Source organism: Triticum dicoccoides, chromosome 5B (genome assembly GCF_002162155.2).
Source record: "Triticum dicoccoides isolate Atlit2015 ecotype Zavitan chromosome 5B, WEW_v2.0, whole genome shotgun sequence".
Lineage (NCBI taxonomy): Eukaryota > Viridiplantae > Streptophyta > Magnoliopsida > Poales > Poaceae > Triticum > Triticum dicoccoides.
The window spans coordinates 529,808,709-529,815,965 of record NC_041389.1 but is presented as its reverse complement, the minus strand read 5'-3'; the positions used below and the strand labels follow the sequence as shown (position 1 = coordinate 529,815,965).

The window sequence follows — 7,257 nt, the reverse complement described above, 5'->3', positions numbered from 1 at the left end:
TCGAGAAATAAGGATTCGGACGATCCTCCCGCTTCGTCAGCGACTTGGGATTCCTGGCCGTCGGATCTGGTGGCTTGATGGATCTTGGGCCGTCGGATCGACCCCTGGAACGACCTCGCCCGTCGGATCAGAGAGGGGTAACTGTTGCAATGAATAGTTCCTTCGGTTCGTGCCACCGCGTGTAATTTCCATTCCCCGCCGAGGGCATTTTCGTCTTTTCGCATAAAGGGGTATAAAAACGCAATGGCTCCCGTGGAGAACCCAGCGCCCGGCCTAGCCGCCGCCTCCTCCCGTTGTTCCGCACTCGCTCGTCCCTCCTCCTCTAAGCCTCATCCACCCAACCCCTAACCCTAGCAGCTCCCCGCGCCGCCGCCGCCGCCTTCTCCTTCGCCCAGCCCGCCAGACCCTCGCCGTACTCTTCCCAGGCGTCGTCGCCATCGTCCACCACCACCACCACCGCGCCCCCACCCTCTCCCCATCCCCGCCGGCCCCCACCCTCTCCCAATCCCCTCATCTTCTCTCCCATGGCCAGTGGATTCGCCCCTCGCGGGATCAATTCATCTGAGCCAGCGGTCTACAGGGCCGGTCGGGAGCGGCATGTCCCCCGTCTGCGCGTCGGTGGCGGCGGTCCTGCGGGTTGAGGCTGAACCCCAACGATGTTTGGCGCTGTGTCGAGTACTTCCTTTGCCAGCGCCACCCCCACCCCTTCTCCTCCGTGTTCCTCTCACTGCCCATCTCGCGCCGCTGCTGCACCATAGGAGTGAAATGCCTATGCCACAGGTTCTTCTCCCTTTCTCTCCCTCCCTCACACTCTCTCTTCCTCTCTCTCTCCAAGGCTGACTTGTGGCTTGATCTATTGTTTTTGAGGTTGCTGCTCCCGGTTGGTTGCAAGGATACGTGTTGCGGTGGTCAATTTCTCCTAGGAAGGTTTGTCTTCAACCTCTGGAGGTTTGTCTTCGACTATGCTCCGAGAGGTGTCACGGTCTGTGAGGATACAGTGGGATAGCTCCATCTGCTAGAGTGCTAGGTAGCCTGTTGTTAACTCCTACTCATAACTCCTCTTCAGTTTGTTTTATATGTGTGCATATGGACAAATTAGTGGGCTTGATTTATATGTGTGCATATTGACAAATTCGCTGGGACAGAGTGGCCATGGTTTAGGATAAGGCAACAATGGGTATATTCTTTATTTTTATTTGTGAGGAAGGGAAGAGTAATATGAGGTGAGCAAGAACAGAAGAGAGATGTAGTGCTTTTGTACTGATATTGGTTTGCATCTGTACTGACTAGAAAATGAGAGAGAGAGCTTTGGTACTGATATTGGTTGAGAGAGAGAGAGAGTACAGTATACTTTTCTGTCATATAATATATGTCTCACTGACAATTGAAACAGATGCCAACGATGTGATTAGGCGCACATATACGAGTATGTTTATGACGACACCTGCACCAGTCGTCGTCGTTGTTGTTTTTGCTTATTGCCTCCCCCGAAAATCACTTCTCTAGGTGAGGGACCCCTCTCCTTTCCTTTCGTTTGGTTTCAATTCGTGCCTAGGATCAAATACAGTGAGCAAGTAGCAAAATTAGAACGATAACTGTCGATTAGGAGCATTCATCCGGATGGATTTATGAGATGCATATAATGATGGCTCCAGTTGAAGTGATGACATAGCAGTAACTGAAATAGAAATTCAGTGAGCATCTTCGCGTTAGATGACATTTAGTTTCAATTAGCATTGGGCACTAGCTGATTTCAATCTTGTTACCATCTGTTTGGGAGCCCCCCTCTAGAGGTTGTCACGGGTGAAGTGGCAGCCACTGACTGCGTTGTAAACAACCTGAATAGTGAGCCCGATGAGTAGGCTAACGGTGCGGGAGAGATCGGTTAGTACGACAGATAGAATGTTCATGCATATTGAAATGTGCCTTATTGACCAAATTTGATATTAACATGTGGCGTTCACCTTACTCGCATATGTGGTTGCAAAGGTTGAAAAAGAGTATGTTGATCCGGAGCCTGAGCAAGCTATATTAGCACCCCCAGCCAACAGTAAGTTCCTGCAAGACAAACACAACAACATGTGTGTGGCATAAGTAAATAACTGAGTTAATTTTGTTCCTCTGATATGGCTTGTGCAGATTTGAGGCAGGGCATGAGTTCGGAGCTTCTAGGCAGAGTTTTCATAGATGAAACGGGCATGGAGGCGCAGCGTCGCAGGCTGAGGTTTCAGATTGCTCCAAATGATAAAGGGAAGGAGCTGATAGAGGAAGAAGGTGAACTCGAGTCTTCCGACGGTGATGAAACTGGAACCACTGTAGATGTTCTGTTTTTTCCCTTACGTTGAACATTGTATTAGCAGTCACATACTTATGGTCATATACTTACTAATGCTTTGACCTGAAACTAGAACCACTGTAGATGTTCTGTTGCCAATATAACGTCGTTTGCATTTAGTTTGTCATAATATTAATTCAGGTTCTATAGTCTGCTAGGTCATGTTTTTTATTTAGTTAAGTTCCCATCTAATTGCCTGAATTAGTCGCGTGTTGGAGAGCAATCTGAAAGTTATAACAGGGAATGCAACAATAGTGTGATTTATGTTGCTGGAAGTACTGCCAATGCTTTTGTCATTTTTAAGGTTTGCTCTCGGTTTTGTTGGCAAGGAATCTTTGGTCATGAGTCCATTGTAGAATGGCAATAGTTGAGCACCAAGGGACAATCAAAATTACTATCATGATATTTCAGGTACTAATTACTCGAAAAACTTTTCCTGTTCTATTTTTCTCCTTTACCAAAACAGGAGTGGAATATTTCTAAAAACAAAACAGAATTGGTCGCCTTGTTTTCTAATTCTTGCTTGCCATTCACAAGGCATTAATTCTTGTTTAATTCACAATTTTTCAGGAGTAGTTGAATGTTAATTGGCTGGTGGCGGAACTGTTCAAGTATGGGAAATGATGAGCTCTTTCTTCTTTTTATGCCAGCTCTATGCCGTAGGTGAGGTGCGACCTTCTTCCCCACAAGTTCATGATAATCAGTTATCCTCTTGAGGGAATTGTGATTGTGATTAGTATCTTTAGACATTGGCCATATTCGTCAGTACTCACCGTCTCATTCATTTCTCCTCGCTTTTTAAATGTATTGCCCTCTGATATATACAACTGAAATCGATGTGCCAAACAGCAATAAATAGAAGTAACAAGAAATATCTATATATTGGAAGATTTTGAATGCCATTTTATTAGAGTAGTTCTGAAATGTTGCCTCACATTTTTTTCCCGTTCGTGTTGTTTCTCATAGTTTTAAACTAAAAGGAGGAGCTATAAAAATTGTCCTTCATCTTTCATTTTTTTTATGTTGAAGCGGCTACGTAATATCTGTCCAAAGCGATTCTCTTTTAGATGTGATGTCCGATGTATTCCAGCTTATAGTAGATGATACAAAGGTGTTATCCCTGTCTTATGTGTTTCATGATAGTTCACACGATTCTCTTGATTAACAATACATGAAAGTGCATCCCTATCTTATGTCTGACAATACATGAAAGCGCTGCGAGCCTGACGGCGTGATGTAGACACGCGGTGGTGGTGGCCATGGCATTGCCAACGGCTCTGCCTCTTCTGAGTTCAGACTGCTTAGTGTCACCTTAATTTTTATTATGTTCCAGCTCCACTATTAGTGATCTTAAGCAGCTGAGAACAGAAACCATTGTTGCAGGAATAAAATTGAAATTGGTTCATTAATTTTGTAAGCTAAGTTCATGTTTCCATTGCTTTTGTCATACTGTTATTTAACTATATATCAGAAGAAAAGGCTACTGGTAAACATAAAGGAGCTCATTCCTGCCTTCTAATAAATTATGTAATTGACTGTTAACACTGGTTGTAGGTAGTTGTTAGACACAGAATTTTACTTTTTTCAGTTATGTTTTTGCAAATTTAACTGTATTCAACAAGGCATCTCCTTTTGGAACAATTAAAAAGATTTTATTGTAGGTGTATATTTTTGTGTATGGTATATATTATGCGAGGTATTTTTAACGCATCTTGATCTTATTTTAGCTTCATCTGACTAGAGTCTTGGTCCTTTGATCTTGGTTAACTAAAGCGTCTGTTATATCGGATATCAAATTATCTACCCTTGTACTTGAGATGTAATGCATCATACTAGATTTTCAGGAGCTTAATTATAGATTATCATGGTTTTGAGGATGTGGACAGTGTAAAATTATAGACCGCTTAGACTTTGAATGGAGCCGAAGAAGTGATCTGAACGTTATCTTCTATTTATATTTAATAGCCATTGATGTTGTCATGCATTCCAATAGCACCAATGAATGGTTAATGCAGACACAATATTATTCCTCTATTTTCTAGACCTTCTCTTTATTTAGTCATTTACCCTGCTGCTTCATAAATTTCATTGTTCGCCTTTGTCTCTTTTGGTGCTTTTTACAAACCGTAGAGCTGCATGCACTTCATGTATTTGGAGACATTGTCTTCATTGTATATAAGCAGTCCCTTCGTTACAAATCCTAGAACTGAAACCTTTCACTTTGAAAGTAGGAGACTGATGTTGTGAGAACGCTTGGATGCAAGCACCCATCTGTCGTGAAAGAGACGAAAGAGACCCATGTTGTACATTTCAGTTCTTCTCTGCTTATAATCTGCCAAGTTATCTCAAGCATATGTTTTTACTTTGGCACAGGTTGATTCAATAATTGAATGCATAGGCTTAAACCAGATGATATAGCAGTGGAAGAACAAGTTTTATGTCTGTCGAGGTGCTTTCTTATTTATTTGACATGATAAAGCATGGACCTTCTTGCTCGTTCGTCGGTATGCATCTCAGCTCCAGTAACCAGGTCAGACCTCACCTACGCACATCACATGGTTCCTGTTCCTTCTGAGCCCTGCATATGCGCCTGCATCTGAGGAATTTCTTGCATCTATCCAGGTTGCGATGGCTGACGATGAGCTCCAGGTTCATGGCTCGCCAGGCTCCTCTTCGGTCGTCCCTACGCATCTCAGCTCCAGTAAACAGGTCAGACCTCACCTACGCACATCACATGGTTACTGTTCCTTCCGAGCCATGCATATGTGCTTGCATCTGAGGAATTTCTTGGATCTGTTCAGGTCGTGATGGCTAACGATGAGCTCCAGGTTCATGGCTCACCAGGCTCCGCTGGCTCCACCAACAGCTATCTATGAACACTTGCATAGGTCAGCTGAGATGTGTCACGTCCCCTCTCTGGTTTATCTAGACGGCTGCAAAAGTATGGTCAGAAATTAAAGAGGGGAGCCAAATGAGAGCACAACTTAGAAATAGCCAGGGTAGTCCAAGGTCAAATCCAGGAAAATTTGACAATGGATTCAGTTACTATGCAAATATGCACATTAAACTAATATAATGGGCTATTTTCCCATGCCACGCACACGCACTCGAGGGTTGGACGCGAGTACACGAGCTAACCAATTCTGGGTCCCTTGTGTGGTGTCTTGGGGTGTGATAAGAGTTTTGGATGATCAACATAGTTTAGCAACAGATAACAGTTTTGCAATGTCTGCACTTTCAGAAAGGGGGGCATGGTCCTGTTTCGCCTCCACGAGGCTACGCCGGTGCCAGTATGTGACTCTGCAGTCTGTATAATCGGAGGAGATACTCTCGCATATAGGCAGTACCATCCGCACAAAGAATCATACGCATGATCTAGGGATATCAAATAAATAATGATAGTTAGATCCATGTCTTGGGATGATTTAAACTCTATTTCTTTGATACTGTGTAGGTAGGTTTCTTTAGAAAGACCAAGCATTATACAAATTTGCTTTCTGTCTTTCCAGATTATACTATCGTAGCAGTCTTTACTTCTGAGCTACTCTTGCTATGATTCGCGCATACTTGATGGTAACCTGATTAACCAGAGACTTAGCATCTCTTATTTATCACTATGATTGCTTTTTTTCTTTCAAATTCCTCTCGTGTCTTGTGATCTCAATTGCTTCAAACAGTCCCCCTGACCTTACATTTTGTGTTCTTGGGTCCTATAGGAAACCCAGCGACTGTTCAGGATCCCACACAGAACAGTTCTTGACAGCCTCCTAGCACACCTTGAGTTATCTCCAGACAAGTACAAGCGTGTTGTTCATGAGGACGGCAAGATCCGTGTAACCGTCTCTTTCAACACCTCTACAATTAACCTTGGGGAACCAATCAGCGACATTTCTGTGCCAGGGCTTTATTGCACCGACGATGAGGCTGCCTAGGATACCGCTGCAATAAAGGCTGTCATATACATAGAGGACATGACAAACACGGTTGTCAGAGACTTGAACCTTGCTTTGTCCAAACGACATCAGCGCCGTGCCGAGCGCTTCCCGCAGCAGTTAGAGGAGTCAAGGACCAATAAAAGGATGCTTGCTAGAGGTTGGCTTCTTGCCGTCAGATACATGCATTACTTTTCTGTGCACATTAGAAATGTGGTTGCCATGGACTACTCTGTTGGAGATCTTCCTGACACAATGGAAGACACAGGCTGCCGCTTGGAAGGACATTTGGAAAAAAGGTCGCGCTATTAGATGGCGCCTCTCCTAATTCACAGCTGCTCCAATGCGTATCAAGGTGATTTCTTTTGATGTACATATATTGCACTTTCAAGATGCCTGAGTGCAGAACTCATTGTACTCTATATATCTCACAATTTGTTTGTATCAGGTTCCATGTGAGGCGGTCCTTGTGAAGTACATCGACAAGGCAGATGAATTACGCCACTTGTTAGTATGCTTAGTGATTATGGCTTCGTAGTTGGCTCTCCTTATGTATTCTTGCTTTTGGTATCGAACTTCGTGTTGAATGGTCGTCTTTTGTGGTCGGATGAATGCCCTGATGTTGATCTTGAGATCCATTGTGTTTTATTTTTGTCACAATCCAATGTTTCTTACCTCATTATCATCCTGTATAAGTACAAATGCTTTACTTGGGTTCCTACTGGCATGTTGTTACATGCTTTGGCAAAACGTTGAGACTGGCACCCTCGCGCCAAGGCGCGATTCCGATCTAGTGTTATATTGGGTCGGCCAATGCTTCCCTCTTCCTACCAGTTTTGGCAATGTAGGTTCTATAACCTTCCCTGGTCGGTTTTCCCTTTTTTATGTTCTCCTTTCAGTTTCTTATATGTTTTTTTTATTTTCCCTTTTGTTTTTGCATTAACTCCTTTTCTTTTCCATCATGAAATTTGTGTTTTTTAAAATGATAAG

The 7,257-nt window shown here is 43.5% G+C and overlaps 1 long non-coding RNA gene across 12 annotated transcripts; it reads left to right on the top strand.

The window, feature by feature from the left end:
- Nucleotides 1-274: 274 nt before the first annotated feature.
- On the top strand, nt 275-7,017 carry LOC119311375. 12 transcript variants are annotated; one of them, XR_005151028.1, is made up of 12 exons: nt 278-780; nt 868-1,027; nt 1,394-1,506; nt 1,792-1,884; nt 1,990-2,050; nt 2,140-2,746; nt 2,906-3,003; nt 4,709-4,865; nt 4,958-5,044; nt 5,137-5,223; nt 6,052-6,622; nt 6,716-7,017. It is a non-coding gene; the product is annotated as an uncharacterized LOC119311375 (long non-coding RNA). The 12 variants fall into 12 exon arrangements; XR_005151035.1 differs by having other exon boundaries at nt 275-780; nt 1,394-2,050; nt 6,052-6,427; nt 6,536-6,622; XR_005151036.1 differs by adding an exon at nt 5,845-5,908 and having other exon boundaries at nt 275-780; nt 1,394-2,050.
- Nucleotides 7,018-7,257: the final 240 nt, after the last annotated feature.